At 36.3% G+C, this 17,139-nt stretch overlaps 1 protein-coding gene across 8 annotated transcripts in view; it reads left to right on the top strand.

The window, feature by feature from the left end:
- CARF (calcium responsive transcription factor) overlaps positions 1-13,616 on the top strand; it is a 75,406-nt gene extending 61,790 nt beyond the window's left edge. For 7 of the 8 annotated variants that reach the window (XM_057744269.1, XM_057744267.1, XM_057744274.1 and 4 more), the window contains 2 exons: positions 7,085-7,223; positions 8,517-13,616. The gene's annotated coding sequence lies outside the window, so the exon portion shown is untranslated. The remainder of the gene's footprint in view (positions 1-7,084; positions 7,224-8,516) is intronic. The other variant, XM_057744270.1, reaches the window with a different exon arrangement.
- Positions 13,617-17,139: the final 3,523 nt, after the last annotated feature.

Genomic DNA, 17,139 nt, shown 5'->3' with positions numbered 1-17,139 from the left:
AATGCTCTATAAATATCAGTTAAGGCCATCTAGTCTAATGTGTTGTTTATGGCCTGTGTTTCCTTGTTGATTTTCAGTCTGGATGATCTGTCTCTTGATGTTAAGTGGGGTATTTAAGTCCCCCATTATTATTGTGTTACTGTCGATATCTCCTTTTCTGGCTTATATATTGAGGTGCTCCTATGTTGGATTGTTATATCTTTTTCTTGGATTGATCCCTTGATTGTTATATATTTACAATTGTTATATCTTTTTCTTGGATTGATCCCTTGATTGTTATGTAGTGTCCTTCTTTGTCTCTTGTAAGTCTTTATTTTAAAGTCTGTTTTGTCTGATATGAGAATTGCTACTCCAGCATTCTTTTGATTTACATATGCATGGAATACATTTTTCCATCCCCTCACTTTCAGTCTGTATGTGTCTTTAGATCTGAAGTGGGTCTCTCATAGACAGCATAGATGTATATGGGTCATGTTTTTGTATCCATTCAGCCAGTCTGTGTCTTTTGATTGGAACATTTAATCCATTTACATTTAAGGTAATTATTAATATATATGTTCTTATTGCCATTTTAACTGTTTAGAATTTGTTTTTGTAGGTCTTTTTTCTTACCTTCCTTTTTTTATTCTCTTCTCTTGTGATTTGATGACAGTCTTTAGTGTTGTGTTTGGATTTGTTTTTCTTTTTTGTGTGTATGTCTATGTAGATTTTTGGTTTGCGATTACCCTCAGGTTTTTGTTTTTTTGTTTTTTTTTTTTAAATTATTTATGTATTTATTTTATTGGCTGTGTTGGGTCTTTTTTTGTTGTTGTTGTTGTGCGAGGGCTTTCTCTTTAGTTGCAGTGAGCGGGGGCCACTCTGTTGCGGTATGCGGGCTCCCCACTGCAGTGGCTTCTCTTGTTGCGGAGCATGGGCTCCAGGCACGTGGGCCTCAGCAGTTGCAGCACATGGGCTCAGTAGCTGTGGCTCATGGGCTCTAAAGCGCAGGCTCAATAGTTGTGGCGCACAGGCCCAGCTGCTCCACGGCACGTGGGATCCTCCCAGAGCAGGGATCGAACCCGTGTCCCCCGCACTGGCAGGCAGACCCTCAACCACTGCGCCACCTAGGAAGCCCACCATCAGGTTTTGATATAGCAGTGTATATATGATCTGTCTATTGATGTTTAAGTCCCATATATATATATATACATATATATATATATATATGATTGTTTTAAGTTGCTGGTCTCTTAATTTCAAATGTATTTCCAATATCCTGCATTTGTACTCCCATCTTTTCATGATTGCTGGTTTTGATATCATATTTGTGTGTGGATGTTTTCCTACCTTTACTGTATGTTTGCTTTTACTGGTGAGCTTTCCCATTTGTAATTTTTCTTGTTTCTTTTCCACCTAGAGAAGTTCCTTTAGCATTTGTTACAAAGCCAGTTTGGTGGTGCTGAATTCTCATAGCTTTTGCTTGTCTGTAAAGCTTTTGAATTTCTCCATCAAATCTGAATGAGAGCCTTGCTGGGTAGAGTATTCTTGGTTGTAAGCTTTTCCATTTTATCACTTTAAATATATCATGCTACTCCCCTCTGGCCTGCAGAGTTTCTGCTGAAAAATCAGCTGATAATCTTATGGGGATTCCTTTGTATTGTTGCTTTTCACTTGTTGCTTTTAATATTTTCTCTGTCTTTAATTTTTGTCAGTTTGGTTACTGTGTGTCTCAGTGTGTTCCTCCTTGGTTTTATCCTGTATGGGACTCTCTGTACTTCCTCGACTTGGGTGGCTGTTTCCTTTCCCATGTTAAGGAACTTTTCAGCTATTATCTCTTCAAATATTTTCTCAGGCCCATTCTGTCTCTCTCCCCCTTCTGGGACCCCTATAATGGGAATATTGGTTCACTTAACATTGTCCCAGAGGTCCCTTAAACTGTCCTAATTTCTTTTTTTCCTTTTTTCTTTATTCTGTTCCATGGCAGTGATTTCCACCATTCTGTCTTCCAGCTCACTTACCTGTTTTTCTGCCTCATTTATTCTACTATTGAGTCCTTCTAGTGTATTTTTCATTTCAGTTATTGTATTTTTTCAACTTTGTTTGTTTGTTCTTTAAATCTTTTAGCTCTTTGTTAAACATTTCTTGTATCTTCTTGGTCTGTGCCTCTATTCTTTTCCCGAGATCCTGGATCATCTTTAGTATCATTACTCTGAATTATTTTTCAGGCAGATGGCCTGTTTCCACTTCACTTAGTTCTTCTGGGGTTTTATCTTACTCCTTCATCTGGAACATATTCCTGTACTATCTCATTTTGTCTGATTTTCTGTGTTTGCAGTCCCACAGGCTGCCAGATTGTGGTTCCTCTTGCTTCTGGTGCCTGACCCCTGGTGGGTGAGGCTGGTCCCAGAGGCTTGTGCAGGCTTCCTGGTGGGAGGGACTGGTGCCTGCCCACTGGTGGGTGAAGCTGGGTCTTGTCCCTCTGGTGGGCAGGGCCATGTCAAGGGGATTGTTTAGAGGTGGCTGTAGGCTCAGGAAGACTTTAAGTAGCCTGTCCTGTCTGCTAATGCATGGGGCTGTGTTCCCACCCTGTTGGTTGTTTGGCCTGAGGCATTCCAGTACTGGAGCCTAAGGACATCTCATTGTGGCTTCTTCTTTGTCTTTGAAAGTAGAATATATGTGTGTGTGTGTGTGTGTGTGTATGTGTGTGTATATATGTATGTGTGTGTATATATATATATATATTTTTTTTTTTGGTAGGTTCCAGTCCTTTTTGTTGATGGTTGTTCAGCAGTCAGTTATGATTTTGGTGTTTTTGTGGGGAAGGTGGTGAGCTCAGGTCCTTCTACTCCGCCATCTTGTCCAGAGCTCTTTCTATTTTTCATATTTAAAAGCTTATCATGGGAATTTTTTGTATATTCCATGTCTCTATTTGATATCTTGAATCTTTCCTCTAGCTTCTTTAACATATGGAATGCAGCTACAAAACTATTTTAATATCCTTGTAAACTAATTCTTTTTTTTTTTTTTTTTTGAGGCAATGTCAATTGACTGATTTTTCTGGTCATTATTTTTATATATTTTCCTGCTTCTTTGCATTCCTGGTAAATTTGCTTTGATGTCAGACATAACTTTTACCTTATTGGGTGCTGGATATTTTTGTTCTTATAAATACTCTTGAGTTTTGTTCTAGGACACAGTTAAGCTTTCTGGAAACTTTAATGTCTTGCTTTCAAGTTTTCTTATGTAAGAGCAGAGCAGCATTTAATCTAGTGTTAATTTTGTCCCAGTCAAGGCAAAACCCTTCTGAATACTCTACTGTGTGCTTTTGAATTAATGAGGTTTTCCACTCTGGCTGGTGGGAACAGGCTCTTTTCTGATCCCTTTTGAGCTTCAGGTTATTCCCTCAAATCCTTTCAGCTTGTTTTTTCACTGGCCTCATGTAGTTTCCTTATACTCATGTACTGATCAGTAAGAACTCTGTTGAATACAGATCTCTGGAGTGTTTTAATCTGTGTAGCTCTCTTCTCCAGTACTTGATCCTACAAAGTCTGCCTGCTTTGGTCTTCCTTGATATCAGGTTCCATCTCCTCTACTTGGACAAGCTCTGCCTAGGTTATATTTCCATGTGCGACAGCCTGCAAACTGTCTTCAGGTGATAATCTGGAATAACATAGGCTTCAACTCATTTGTTTTCCATCTCTTAGGAATCTCTGTCCTCTGTTGCGTGATGTCCAATGTTTTGAGAATTATTTTTTCATATATTTTATCTGGTTTTGTAGTTGTTTCAGGCAGGAAGGAAAATCTGGTTACTTTTATTCCATTTTGAGTAGATGTGGAAGTTCAACAGGCAGTTCCAATGTAATGTCACATTAGGGTTTTTGCAGGAGCAGTAAAGTTGGAAGATGAAGTAGGAGATTATAAGAGAAGAGCAAGGATAGATTATGAGATAGAATAGGGTACCACAAATCTGGGTGAGACCAGTATGTATATCATTGTGGGACTTAGGGTATATGATTAGTCTAAAGTAATTCCCAAGAACTGCATGTTTGTATAGTCACCACCTTTGATGGTATAGTTTCCAATTCCCACTGTCATGGCTCTGCCAGTCATAATGACTCAACCTTGTGTGTACCATCACTGACAGAATTAGGTGCCAGATAGGATACCAAAATAAATGACTTAGAAGTTTGCTTCAAATGAACTAAGTGTCTATTACATGATATATTTAACTTTATACACTATAGAAAATGGTAAATTTGATAATAGGTATATAGATAAAATTATATAAGAATTCAGAGGAAGAAGACATTACTTACAAGGAGCAGAACTGATGTTTTAATGAGCAGTGGGCATTGGACTTGGTGCTTTATATTTTTTGGTTAAAGCACTTGGCATTTTGCCTGGCATAAAGAAAGTGGTTTCTTATTATTATAGCTTGGACTTGTGGTTAAGAGCATGTGCTAGGGTTTGAATCCTACTTCCTCTTTATTAGCTGGACAAATTACTGAGACTTTCAGTTTTTCATTTTTTTAATCTCAAGGAATAGTAGTAGCAGCTACCTAACTGAATTGTTATGAGGATTTAGTGAGTTAACCCATATTAAGATCTTAAACAGAATCTGATACATGCTGCTCAATATATGTTAATTTTTACAATTAATTTTATTAATAATGAGCTTTAAAATCCTGAAACATAAGCATTATTCTTAACTTTCAAGATGGTGTATCTGTTAGGGATCACCTTTGGCTGCTTACAACAGAGACATGATTATGGTGGCTTAACCAAATAAAGAGGTTTTTTTTTTCTTGTCTGTGAAACTAAGTCCAAAGGCAGTCTTCCAGACAGATGAGAAGTGGTCGCCCCACCTCCAGCATTGATCAGAGTTCAGACATGAAGAATAGAATAGGCAAACGGTCCGAGCTAGGTGAGTGAGCCAAAGGTCTTTCTCAGGAGATCCAACAGCAACTTCTACTTTTAACTTATTGTTTAGAATTGTTGTAATGACTACTGTAGTTACAAAGGATGCTAGGAAATGTAGTTCTTTTTATTTTTTATTTTATTTTATTTTTCTTTTACTATAGCTCTTTTTAAAGGGCACATTACCACTCCAAGAAAAATTGTATTTTAGTAAGAAAGAATTCATTGAATATCATCTGGGTCACTAATGGTGTCTCCCACAAATGGGAGAACTGAAATTCAGAAATTCAATAACTTGCCATAAACTGTTAAGTGATAAAGCTCATATTGGTACCAAAGTCTGACCAATACCATTCAACATTACTTTTGCTACACAGTACAGAAAAGCAAGTGATCGTTTCATGGTAGGATCTATAGGTTGAATCTTTCATGACAGGATATGGACATGAGATTAAACTATTAGATGTATAGAATTCAAGGAGCAAGTAGAAGGAATTATATATAGCACATTCAGGGTGCTAGTAAGTTTATTTTGGTGAGAACTTTAGGATTCAGGGAAGGAAAAGCTGGAGAAAAGATTAAAAAGATAAGGCAGGTTAAATGGTAGCAATTCTGCAGGGCCAGGCTAAGAATTTTACATTTTGCTTAGCATGTTTTTAAAAGTCTTATTTAAATGATATATTAAAGTATCCTGTTGAATCAAAAAGCTTTCCTAAAATCTGAATGAAAAAAATTAAGCTTCACAGATTTCTGAAAATAGGTATGGAAATCAAATGGAGGTGATAGGGTAATTTATTGGTTACTGTAATAAAACTGTATAACAGTTTTATGGCCGTGACTATTGCATCTGTAATTGCTTTTAGAAACTCTTGTGTTTTTTACATTTCTGTTCTATAAGAACACTCTAAAATCTTAAAGATGGACATTCATTCATTCATTCATTCCACAAAACACTTGTTTCCTGCCTTTTTGGAGCTTACATTCCAGTAGAGGGCGATAGACAATAAATAATAAACATAATAAGTGTATATAGACATATTAAAGTATATTGTATGTACTTATATGTATATAAGTATGTCCTTTGTATGTGTATGTTCTTTATATACTTATATGTATATAAGAATGTACTTTGTGTATAAAGTACTTATATGTTAGGTTGATAAGTAGTATGGAACGAAAATGGAGCAGAGAAATGGAAATATAGGGTTCAGCGTGGAGAGAATTTCAACTTTAAATAGGGCAGTGAGAGTGGACCGCATTAAGACACATATGTAAACAAATTAGAGAGTAGGAGAGTTAGTCATGCAGATACCATAAAGAGTAGTGCAGTAAGAGGGAACTGCAAGAATGGGACGTGCTTGCTCTGCCTGAAGAAGCATGGGTATCCACTTTAAGGATGGATGACAAGACAGACTACATGAGTAAAGATGCTAGTAGGTGGGTACAAGTGAGTCTGTGGAAATTCTCTTCTGATTACTTCAGTTTTCTCAGCGAAATAAGAAGCAGGGCCCTTAAGGGCGTGTGGAAATTGTTGCCAGGGTGGGGAGTGTGTTAGGGAGTTGAGAAAAGCTAGTAGGAGAGTAATTACACTAGGAAAGAATATTATTATTAATAGCCCTACTTGATTAAGGATTCATTTGAGGTTATGTTCATAAGTTGAAAATCCAATTAGTCAGCATGTTTGTGTGTTTTTCTCCACTCATTGACAACGATTGAATATTTATTGAGAGCCAGACAGTGTGTTACCTGCTGGCTGTGAGAAAGGTTAAACCTAATCCTAGTCCTATGGGGACTCACAGTGTAGTGGCAGACAGTTATGCTATCAACCAATTGTAAAAATGGTGTGATAAGTGCTATCAATTCTAACAAAGGAAAACCCATTTTAAATTAAAGAAGTTCCAGGCTGGTGAACAATTCAGGTTGTGTAGGGAATAGCAGATTAGTCTAAAAAGGCAGAAGATTGTGAGACACTTCTAAACTCTCACCTCCCTTTATCTAATCAAAAAATATTATGTAAAAACTTTGCCTTATCCCACTCAGATCCCCTGCTTTGAAACATCTTAAACCAGCTCCCCCAAACTCATAAATATTGTACCCCTGACTTCCCTGTGAGACACTGCTAAGATTATCAAAATAATATTCTCCCTTACTGCAGTAAGCAAAAAAATCAGTTTTGCTTTATCAACAGGTTATTTTGGAGGTATTTTAAAGGAGCCAGTATTTGTCTATCTTGGAGGTCCCATCAAAGCTGATCAACTTGGAAACAGCGTGTTTTTCTGAGGCCCTTTGAGCCTCCTACACAGGGTCTCTCCAATGATGATGGTGAGGTAAGTTCATACTGGGTTTGAGCTCTGATTTCTTATTTTTTTTTTTATCAAAAACTCCAAATGCAAATGCTAAGTTTAGTTTGTTTAGTTTGAGAGTAATATTCAGGAATAAGAAACTCTTTTAATTGATCAGTTTGAAAAACTCTTATTTTGGGTAGAAATCTGCATAATTACTAACAATACTACTGTTTGTCCTTGTCATTTCTTCATTGTGTGTCTATAAGAGAAAGTTCATAGGGATGAAGGCGGGAGTATTGTCTGTTCAGAAGCTTTCTCTTCAGACTGGCATCCTTTGGAAAAACTGTCTCAGGTCAATTTATGAAAATCTTAACAGAACTTTACTCATTCCTGTTTTATTTTGTCCATTGGAAGTCTAGTTCTCCTTGTAGGGGAGGGTCCCCAAGATACAAGGTGCACAAGATTTGACTTACTGTTGCCAGTCTTAGGTTTATCTTTAATTCTGTACCCACTCTGAGCTGAACGCCTGCATCTTATCTGTATTTATACTAGAATCAAAATGTGTCATCTTAACTTTCTAAATGATATTTGGAATTATAATAGCTACTTTGAGGCACTTTTGATATGAACAAAATTGTTCCTTTTTGAGAGGCACTTTGAAGCAAAAAATAAGCAATATCCCAAACATACAATTGTCTACATTTTAAGGCAAGAGGAAACTTCCAAAATATATTCAAGGGATTATGAAATTGCCTCCTTAAAAGATTCCTTGGCAAAGTCAAGGGGAAAATTTAAAAAATTAAAACCATCTTTTCTAGATCCTGCCAAATCACAATTTGAAAATAATGTCCTTTATTCTTCTACTTTCCTCATCCTGTGTTCCTCCATTTCCCTCTGTTCTGTCTCACCTTCTGATTTCTTCTTCTTCCCTTCAAAACACCTCAGGAGGAGATGGTCTTGTTCATTTAAAAGAAAAAGATTACTTTGTTTAATATGAGACACCCCCCCCCAATTCTTCTTTACTTCAAGTATTAATAACTACTGGCTTTTTAATCATACAAATCAAATTGTCAAGGGACCTGAATTAATGTTTAAACCAATTATAATGACCGTTTCCCATTCTCTCTCCCCCTTTTCCCCCCTTCTTCTCTCCCCCCTCCTTTCTCTCTCTCCTTCTCTCCCTCCCTCTCCCCTGTGCATGTATGTCAAAATAAGTTTTCCCTTCTCTTTAATTAAGGAAAGATAATTAGTCTTTTACAATTATAATTTTGCATTTGACTAAAGCCGCCTCCCTCTCATTTTTTTTTCTTTGTTCTTCTCATTTTCTCTCCCTAGGGAAACATTAAAGATTAATTGATGAAAACAATTATTCTGTCATTATGTGCTCAATCTAGGACTATCTAATGAGGAATTCCTAAAATGGAAAGAAAAATAATGAAACTGTTTTTGTTTCTTTACTTTAAAATTGCTTTTAAGAGATATTTCTGGTTAAAACTGGAAGAAAAGAAAAAGAGGTCTTGGTTCCAAGATGAAGAGCTTTGAAACAGGACTTAAAGAGTTTTTGCAATTTTATTTATGAATATGAAGTTTATATATTATATAGAAAAATTTAATAGAATATTCCTGATAAATAGTTGAATCATTGGACAAATTAGAGTGAATTAATCATACTGGTTTAAAGGACTGAAAAACAACTATCTTCTTCCTTTAATATATGAATTTAATATATGAATTTACTGCCAACACAATATTCTAGATCGTACAAGAAGATTGAACACCTCATAATTTAAAATTTCTCTATCTTTGCATTGGTTTGATGGGACAAATGATGTAGCATTATAATTATTATTTCTACAAATGTTTAAATTACAAAAATTTAGAATCATGATTAGGTACAATTATAATGATGGGTATCTTAAAAAGATTTATTATCTTATGATATTTCAATAATATCAAAATTCTTAACTTTATATTCAAAATTGTAATATCTAGATTCTTAGGTAACTTAAATAGGTTAAACAAATATTAAACTGAGTTAGTTGGTACATAATTTTTGAATACTTAGACAAAATCTAAAGAAAAAAATGAGAGACAAAGCATTGGTCTAAATAGTTTTATCTTACCATTGTTATTGTACATTTAAAAGTAGATATAGATCTACAGGATGGGAAAATGCCTTTGGATTTTGTTATATACATAGCCTCCTTAGAATTTATGAAGATAAAATGACAGGCATGCTCATTAGAAAAATAGCTAAACACTTCCTGCTTTTCTGTCTTCTAGTTTTGTCTGGGGAAAAACAAAGTTGGTCACCTACATTAATGCAGCAATTAAGACTGTATTCAGTATAATTTCAAAGAGGTATGCATATGTATGCAAAATGATATATATGGTTTGTTTCTTGAAGAAATTGCTGTACATAAGATGATAAGTTCATAGAATGCTGAAATGGCCTTCTAAAAGCAGAGCTACAGCATTAACTCAGAGGCAACATTCTGAAAGTTTGCTTGCCATCCTTGGTGCATTAAATCAGAGACCTCTTTATAGTGCTGTGTTCCCAACAGGAAGAATGCATGGGGCATTAATTAATAACCATGGGGCAGAAGCAGGAGTGGCTCTGTTTACCGTCATTCCCCATGACACACTGGGAGATTTTGTGCTTCCCACTCCTTTAATTCTGAGCCCTGCAGGGTTGGAGGTCCTGGTTCCCAAAGGGAGCATACTCTTGCCAGGGGGAACACACGAAGTTTTTATTGAACTATAAGATATGGCTGATGCCAGTGCACTTTGGAGTCCTTGTATCCAGGCACCAGCAGGTCATCAGCGTTCTGGCAGGGGTGATAGACCCTGACCAGCAGGAGGAGACAGTGCAGGGGGACTACGTGTGGAACCCAGATGATCCGTTGGGCACCTTTTGGTACTCCTGTGCCCCACTGTAACAGTGCATAGACTCATGCGGCAATGTCAGTATGAGAACAACATGATTGCTAAGACCTTTCAGGAATTAAGATTTGAGTCACACCATCTGTAAGCCACCAAGACCTGGTGAGGTGATAGCTGAGGATGAGGGAGAGCAGGAGTACCACTTGTGACCCCAAAGATCAACAGCCGTGTCAGAGGTCCCGTCTGAGTTTCTCCTCAGGAAGACAGGCCCACAAGAACCATAGAAGACCTGTACCCTGAACCTGTGGGAAGAGATAAGTCTGTCTGTTCAACACAAGAGGTAAGCCTTGGCAGCTATGAAAATGAGCCACGCAGAGCTCTTGCTTCAGGTGGGGTAACTGACCAATGGCCCCAGCTGCTTTGCTCTGGATCTACCATGGTGCTTGTGCAGAACCTATGCTTCTCACAGGCTACTCCCAGACAATGCTGAGCATGGCAAAGGTACTACACCAGGCCCATTTCTGTGAGAAGTATTCTTTGAGCGTAAATTTGGCTTGGGGTTTCCCTGCCAGCCCTGTAGACTTTACCCAATACCTATCAAGCCCTTGCATTGAAAAACTCAAAATAGACCCCCCAGAAGTCAAAAATATCTCATCTTTGTCCTGCCCCCTCAGAGACACTGTTAAGACTGTCAAGGTAGTATTTTTCCTTATGACAGTAAGCAGGAAACTTAGTTTTGCTTTATCAATAGGTTATTTTGGTAGTATTTTCAGGGAGATAGCAATCAACAGATGAAAAGAAGCCAAAATTCAAAAGCAGGGGGAAGACCTTCATTGGTAGAAGAAACAGTAAATGAAAAGGCCTTGAAGTAGGAAAAAACAATGTGTTAAAGGGCTGAAAAGGGGCCAGTGTGGCATAAACTTAGAGAGCAATAGAGAAAATGGTACGAGATGAGGTCAGGTACAGAAGGCCTTGGAGTCCATGGTAATCACAGGGTCAATTTCATTCTGAGCACAACAAAAGATTTTTAGTGGAGAAGTGACATATCTTGCTTTATGTGTTGTAGGAGAATGTATTATAGAGGAACAGGAATGGAAACAGGAAGAGCAGTTAGGAAGTTACTGCAATTGCACGGCTGAGAGCTTAGGTGACTTGGACTAGAGTGATAGTGATACAGCAAGCAATGAGAAATGGACAGATTCAGGATATATTTTAAAGAGAGAATCATCAAGACTTGCTGATTGAGCGGCTGTTGGGAATGGGGTGTGGGGATGCTAAGTGAAGGGGAGGAACAAAGAGTGACTCCAGGGTTTGAGCCTTGAGCAACTGTGTGGATGATAGTGAATTTTACTGAGTTGAGGAAGACTGATTGGGGTCAAGTAGATTCAGAAGAGAAAAGCAGGAGCTGTCCTTTGGACTGGTGAGTTTGATTTCCAGATGGAAATGTTTAGTAAGCACTGAGAAATACAGATCTAGAGTCAGGATTGGAGATAAACATTTTGATTTATCATCATATGGATGGTATTTAAAAACAGAAAACAGAGAAGAAATGTAGATAACAAGAGAAGAATGCCCAGGATCCAGCCCTGGGGCCCTTCAACACTTAGATTAGGTAGAGCAGGAAAAATGGCTAAGAAATTAAAAAGAACACCAGCAATGCTTCACACTGGTCAATTGAGTCCACTTTGGAACCTGTGAGGGAACATAGGGGTAGGAAGTACCTCACATTATTTGCTAATTGATGCAATCTCTTCAGTCCCTTAGTCAACAAATATATATTCAGTGTAATATAAACAGGGGTTTCCAAGAGACATTGCAATACAAGGTAACTACAGCCTAAATGCCCTTTAATATACCATATTTACGTATAACACTCCCCCACACATGAGGGGATTCAGATTTCTAGGTTTGATTATAAAAATATTTCAGAAAAGTCTTTTTTCTTTCTAGTCTTTCTGCTTTCTATTATTTTTTTAAACTACCTTAAGCTATCAATTGTTTTATCTTTTTATACTTTATTTAATTTTATATTTAATAAATTGTTAAACTTTTTCACTGATTTTGTTTTTACCTAAAACATGGTTAAGTGACAGTATAAATTCTGACTTTAAGAAGGGCATTAGAATTATGTAAATATATTGACTGTCTTAAGAAGATCTTTCCTGTCTTTTCAGGTTTAACATTTGAAAATACATTGAAATGTTTTGATATCAGAATTATATTAATAAAAAATATGGGTGTATTTAGACCTTCAAGAAGAATTTAACTGGATATAGGCAAGAATAAAACAAAACAAAAACATCTAGCTTGTAGTAGCTAAGAAACAATGTGTGACTTTCAGTGTAACAGATATCTGTATCAGTTGCATCACAGTAATTTTTTATTCATGAGGTCTTTATTTCCATGGAAACTCTGGTCATTTTAATTTTTAATTACATTAGAGTTTACAGTTCCATAGATTTTAACTCTGTAGTAGTAAGCACAGAAGCTAGAGCTTTACCCATTCCTACTTTAAAAATATAAAGGAGGTAAAGATAGTTTAAAATAGTCATGAATTTCACTTAGTTACAACCTGTGAGTGTATTTATTATTTCTAATTTCACCTACACCTGCCCTGCAATTTTATAGCCAATTAATTCTTCTATTTTTGTCTATACACTTTGGCTAAAAGTATTTTCACAGGAAGTAAACTACAATAGAAAACTCGGCAATGGATGCTGGTAGAATAAGTAGTTTGGGCCATAAATGTGCAATTGCTGTGAAATAATAGGAGCAGAGAACTAGTTCTGCTACTTACTTGAGTAATCTTAGGTGAATCAGTTCATTTCTCTGGGCTTCAACTTCTTCACCTGCAGCCTGAGAGAGTGAGAATGAATGCCACAGTTCAGTGGTTCTCTGAAATATCTTGGCTCTGTGGAGCCCATGACTTATGGAAACTACACACATGGGCCCTGGAGTTGATGATATTTCTCATGACATGGGTATCAACACGGGTATCAACAGGGACTGGATGCAGATCAGTAATAGAAAGCTATCAAATGGAACAATTTGTTCATGAAATGGGTTTGATGCAGATTTTATAGCTAGGCAGTCTTTTATTTCTTTTCTCTCTCTGTATCATTGAATTTCCTGGTACATAAATTTTACAGATTCTTGTCCTTCTTGATCATGATGATTTTTGAATGCAAAGGGCAAGGGGAAAGGAACGACATTTAATAGCTACTATATACTTTACATTGTGTTTTTACATAATTATCTTTATATCAGTCCTATAGGCAGCAATTACTGTTCTCATTTTATAAATGAGAAACTGAGACTCAAAAGAGGGTAATTCTGTCAAGTATCAGTAAACATTTGAAGATGCAATTTAAAATATCACTCTGAATTTTTACTGTGAACTGAGGTTTAGCTTCTTTCCTATTTACATTTGCTAGTTGTCTTTATCAGTAGTTCCCTTCCTATTGGCTGAAATCCCTGAGGTGCTGAAGATTAATTGCAGAAGGATCTGAGAATCTAACATTGTCGCTAAACAAATTAATAATATGACTTGAGTGTATATATGATTATTTGTTCAACTGCATTAATAAAAAGTGTGTTAATTTTAAAGTATTACTAATCTCTTGGCATTTTCTTTATTTTATTCAAAGAGTGTCTAAATGGGAAACCATTGATCTTAACAATTAGCTCTGGGAGACTTTTTACTTTCAGTGCTGGGTTTTCAGTTTTTCTATTTTATGATTATGGATTAGTCAGCTACCATCCCTGGTCTCAGTTTGTATGACTGTACGATAACAGGTGGTTAATCAAGTTCATTCTAACCCTAAAATCCTAATCCAGCCCTCCTCAAATTTATTAATCTTCCTGAACAAATCTATCACATTTGCATAAGTCATCAAACTAGAGTAGAAAGAAGAGATTTATACTTTATCAGTGGTATCAATAAATAATAGTGGATCATAACATTTTTAGATCTAGAAAAGACCCTGGGAGTCTGAGCCAAACTTGTTTTTTTTTAAACAGATGAGTGAATTTGGCTCAGAAAGAATAAATAATTTTCCCAGAATCATACAGTTACTGTCAGCTTTAGAGCTATAACCCAGGTGTTCTTTAAAGGTTCAGTGCTTTATCAAGTAAATTAAAATATTTTTATTGTCTTGAATAAGGGTTCTATAAGGAAACCAAAGATTCAACAGACAACTGATTGTCTGAAACATTGCTTTAAAATGTTACTGAGTAAATATAATTTTAAAACAATAAAAATTATTAAAATAATAAACTTTCATTGAGGAACCTTAAAAAAATTATATTTAAAGCTGAGTAGTTTATCTCCTTTAAACATAATTTGGATCATGTGCAGTTATAAATCCTGCTTTTTGTAAACTGAGCACTACATTTTATTTTTTTATTGCCTTAAAGGTTCTTCAAAATTGTCATTTTAATGTATGCATAATATTGCATAATATAGGTTTTTCACATCTGTGTATTCATTCCCCACATTTTTGGACATTTAGATATTTCCAGCTTTTTGGCTTTTTTTTTGGTTGCACTGGGTCTTAGTTGTGACTTACGGTCTCCTTAGTTGGTGGCTCACCTGCTCCTTAGTTGTGGCCTGTGGGCTCCTTAGTTGCAGCAGGCAGGCTCCTTAGTTGTGGCACACAAACTCTTAGTTGTGGCATGCATGTGGGATCTAATTCCCTGACCAGGGATAGAACCTGGGCCCCCTGCATTGGGAATGTGGAGTCTTAACCACTGTACCACCAGGGATGTCCCTCCAGTATTTTTAATGCCAAATATTTTCTGTATAAAAATCATTTTTTGTATCTCTGTCCACTGTGTTTTTTGGTTTAGTGTCCTAGATTTGGAATTGCTGTTTAAAGAGCATAAGCATTTTCACACTCCTGATAAGATTATCAAGTTTCTTCCTATAAATATTATATTGTTTTACTCTGTCTCAAAGTAATTTTTGATTGTACATGTGATTAGGTCTTCATGAGAATTAAATATAATAAAGACTTTTCTAATTTGAAATGATATCTCACTTTTGTTAAAATTAACATTTTTTATTAGTGAGGTGTTTTTCATATATTGTTTTCTTCTTGTATGAAATATTTTTTTTTACTAGCCCATTTTTAAATTGCAATCTATTTAAAAAAAAAATTTTTGTTGGCCTTGTTTTTTTAACATTTCTGTGGGATTGTTTTGTCTTTTTTTTTTTTTAACTAGTTGACTAACATAAATATTCTAGTTGTAAAAGATTCAAACAGTATAGAAATATACATAGTAAATGACTCTGTCCCTGACACCTTTCCTTATAGATAACCACTGTCAACAGCATTTATAGTACATTATTCCTATTCTTATTCTATTAATATGCACATATCTCCATATTCTTTAAATATATGTAATTATCCATGAATATGTATATATATAAATATAAATGGATCTTATAATACCTACTATTCAGCATCTTAGTTTCTTCATTTAATAGTATGTCTTCCAGAGCTTACTTTTCCCCTCACAACATAAAAAGCTTCCCCCCATTATATGCATAACACATGATCATTATAAAACATTTGATTAAGACATGAAAGATGTTTTTAAAATAATAAAAATCACCTGAAATTAGTCTGGAGGTAAACACCATTAATAATTTTATAACCATTCTTTCATGCATCTCTTAATACGTTTTACATTATTGATGTTTATTCTGACACCAACTGGTATACTGTAATTCACTTCTGGCACTAACCACCCAGAGTTAGCACAGACCACACAGATTAAAGGGCACCGTTCCCAACAAGACACCAGTCAAAAGTGGGATCCTTAGGCCACCTGCACTCCCAGCTGCCTACAAATCTGGGATGATCCCATGACCCTTTTAGGTTTGATAATTCACTGGAATGAGCTCAGAACTCAAGAAAGTACTGTGCTTACAATTTGTTTTATCAGAAAGGTTACAGATCAGGAGTAGCCGAATAAAAGACATATAAGTAAGGTTTGGGAGGGTCCTGAATACAGAAGTTCCATGCCTTCTCCCCATGGAATCAGGGCAGTTCACCCTCCCATCACATCAGTGTGTTCAACCAGGAAGCACTGCTGAGCTTCATGTCCAGAGCATTTATTAGGGTTTCATTACATAGAAGCCATTGATTACATCATTGGCCTGTGATTGCAGTCATTCTCCAGCCCTCCTCTCTTTCCCAGAGGTCAGGAGGTTGGCAGGTATTAGGTGGCTCAGAGCCCAACCTTCTAATCATGTGGTTGGTCTTTCCTGCTTAATCAACCCTGATCCAGAAGCTATCTAGGGGCCCACTTCCGTGAGTTACCTTATTTATGTAAACTCGGGTGTGATTGGAAGGGCTCAGATGACAAAGACAATCCTCTTGTGAAATTCTAGAATTTAGATTCATTTCCAGAAACCAGAGACAAAGGTGAGTCGAATTCTTTATTATACAATAGTGCCATATATTGTTTGCTTTTTACTGTGGATGCTTATTTTGGTCTCAGATTTCTTACCACTTTGATTACTGTTATCTTATACTAGGTCTATCTCATTTTTTCCCAAGGCTGTTGTATGAAACACAACATATTTTATGTATTAAATGTATTATGTCTGTCTATAAATAGTTCTTTTTCTGTGTTTCTAGTTTGCCTTCTAATTTGACAACTTCTATGCTTAGACAGTCCTTCCTCCTTCAACTAGACAGCAGATAAAATTTCTTATAGCTTTCTTTTAAAGTATTTATTTATTTATTTATTTACTTATTTATTGGCTGTGTTGGGTCTTTGTTGCTGCGCATGGGCTTTCTCTAGCTGCCATAAGCAGGGGCTACTCTTCGTTGTGCACGGGCTTCTTGTTGCAGTAGCTTCTCTTTTGCAGAGTCCGGGCTCTAGGCACATGGTCTCAATAGTTGTGGCTCTCAGGCTCTAGAGTGCAGGCTCAGTAGTTGTGGCTCACAGGCTTAGTTGCTCCGCAGCATCTGGGATCTTCCCAGACCAGGGATGGAACCTGTGTCCCTTGCATTGGCAGACGGATTCTTTTTTTTTAATTATTTTTTTGGGGGTACACCAAGTT

This window comes from Hippopotamus amphibius, chromosome 8 (genome assembly GCF_030028045.1).
Source record: "Hippopotamus amphibius kiboko isolate mHipAmp2 chromosome 8, mHipAmp2.hap2, whole genome shotgun sequence".
NCBI lineage: Eukaryota > Metazoa > Chordata > Mammalia > Artiodactyla > Hippopotamidae > Hippopotamus > Hippopotamus amphibius.
This window is presented reverse-complemented; position numbering and strand designations above follow the sequence as displayed.